Source organism: Gavialis gangeticus, unplaced genomic scaffold (assembly GCF_001723915.1).
Source record: "Gavialis gangeticus isolate Ggan-Ray unplaced genomic scaffold, GavGan_comp1, whole genome shotgun sequence".
NCBI classification, from domain to species: Eukaryota; Metazoa; Chordata; order Crocodylia; family Gavialidae; genus Gavialis; species Gavialis gangeticus.
The window spans coordinates 162,020,517-162,023,017 of record NW_017729022.1 but is presented as its reverse complement, the minus strand read 5'-3'; positions in this window follow the sequence as shown (position 1 = coordinate 162,023,017).

Below are 2,501 nucleotides of genomic sequence, written 5' to 3'. Positions count from 1 at the left end.
CACACACACACACACACACACACACACACACACACACACACACACACACACACACACACACACACAAAATCAGATCTGCTGGCTGCATCTAAGCTCGCTGCATCTAAGCTCTTCATGGTCTGGATCCAGCCAGTGGGCCATAGGTTGTCAACTTTTTTTCTAGCAGCATGTTTGCCTTTTTCTCCAGATGCATCACACCAGTGGCTCATAATCATTCTCTGATTGACTAATGCAACTTGATTTTCTTCTTCTCTGTAATTTCCAATTTATGCACTGCTAGTTTGAAACAGAAACATTTGTTGTTGTCCCTAAGTACATAATGTCACATTTCACATTACTAAATTTCAACCTATTTCTGTCACATCAGTCCTCAAGGTAATCCATTTGTTCCTTTATGATATCCTGATCCTCCTCTTTGTGGATGATGCCTTCCAACTTTGTATCATCATTCCTTAGCATACTTCTATTTTTATGACAGGGTCATTCATTTCTATACTAAATAGGATTAGTCCTAAGACTGTTCCTTAAAAATTCTGCAAACAACTTCCCTCCAGTGTCATTTTTTCTATTTACAACACAATATGCTGTCACCTCCTCATTATTCAATTCCTTTACTCATCTTTAAGAGATTCTTGTAAGAACCCTGAGGGGGAACCAGTTGCATTATGCAGAGGCTCATGGTATACAAAGCTGAGTTAGAACTCAGTTGTGAAATAAAATAGATCTTTCAAATTCTCTGACTGAGTGATTACTGAGCAACACAGGAGCAATAGTGGACAATTCTAAAGACAAATGTTTAGTGTGGAGAAAACTAATATGTGCATCTGCCATGAGCTGTGTATACCAGGAAATAAGATTAATTACTGTAAAAAAAAAAACAAAAAAACAAAAAAAAAAAAAAAAAAAACCCTTCAAAAAAAGGGAAAACCAAAACCCATTAATTTTTTTTTTTTTTTAAAAAAATTAATTTTTTTAAAAAAAAAAAAAAAAAAAAAAAAAAAAAAAAAACAGCAGCCTTCACAACAGGACTGAACCTAACACCATTAATTCTGATGTTTGTGTTAAACTCTGAATGTAGTAATCCCATATCTATTCTTCCTTTCTTAGCAATCCAGATATGAAAGTTGTGGTTTCACTGCAGTTAGTGAATATCTTTACATTGATTTCACTGAAATCAACATTTCAGCTCCTGTATTTTAATTTTGAAACTTATTTTACCTTTAGAATTGAGCTAACTTCTTGAGATTATCTTCCTTCCCCATCCATCCAGTCTTCTATGTAAATCAGTACAGTAATTGACATGAACGCCATGTGGCCAGTGGCTGGGGGAGCACGGTGAGCTCCCGCAGGTGGCGGTGGCACTGTTGGCAGCCAGAACATAGCAGAGATAAGTGGAGAGCTGTGGCAGGCAGCCACAGCACTGTCGGCGGGGTGGGAGTGGTGAGCGCTGACCAGTGGTCGGTGACCACCCACAGACACTGCTGGCAGTGTCAGCGGCAGTCTGTGGTGATCGTGGACTGCCTGCAGATGGCGAACAATATGGGGGCAAGCAGCAACCACCCGCAGGCACTGCTGACAGTGTCAGTGGCATGTTTTCACAGGGGTCGCACTGCCACGCTCAGGGGGTGCATGTGAACCTGTGTGCACCCCTACACGTCACCAATGGTAATTGATTATCTGGAGGAAATCCTGGTAATGTAAAAGTTTTCCATAGCTAAGGAGGAAGGCTTATTTCTATGTTTACTTCTAACATTATCTCCAAGACACTATGTACCATATGAGACTGTTTTTTAATATTGATTGGCTATTGGCATTGGTAGTCCCTTGACATGAGAATGACAGTCTTCCAGTAAAAAGTGAAGTCATCAACGAGTCAGTAGATAACTGAGTAAGACAATCCGATATCTGGCTGTTTAACTACAGACATAGCAAATAGGTATGGGAGGAAGGAGTAAATCTTGGTGATATTAGATCACAGCTCTTCCCCTTTGTCTCTCTTAGGTACATGTAATTAAGAAATCTATGCAACTGTCCAGTACAACTTGAGAGAAATTTTTGTATCCAAGGTAAAGCACAAGTATAAAAATTAGATAAGGCCAAAATGAATGGTTCAAAGCTGCACATTATCTACACTCCTATGCATTTATTTCCAAACATAATTGTTTTTAATGAATACACTGGGGATGTCTACGTGGCCTCTTTCCTGGCCCTAGTCTACTGCTGACAAAAATCAGGCCAGCCCGCTCACTTCCATCGGAGACCAGTAATTCAGCAGAGTCACTTGGGGTTGTTCTTGAACTGTCTGCGCTGCCTCTGCATCTGTGTAGGAGTGAGTGGATTGGGCATATCGGGTCAACAGTGATCAGTCAGGAGGGAAGGCATATGCTCATGGCTATTGATAATGGAATCTTTTAATAAGTAGCTTGTTGAAAGTCTGAGTAAATGCCTTTTTAGGGTTAATATTTTCCAAGCCCTACTCTTTTTTTTTTTTTTTTTTTTTT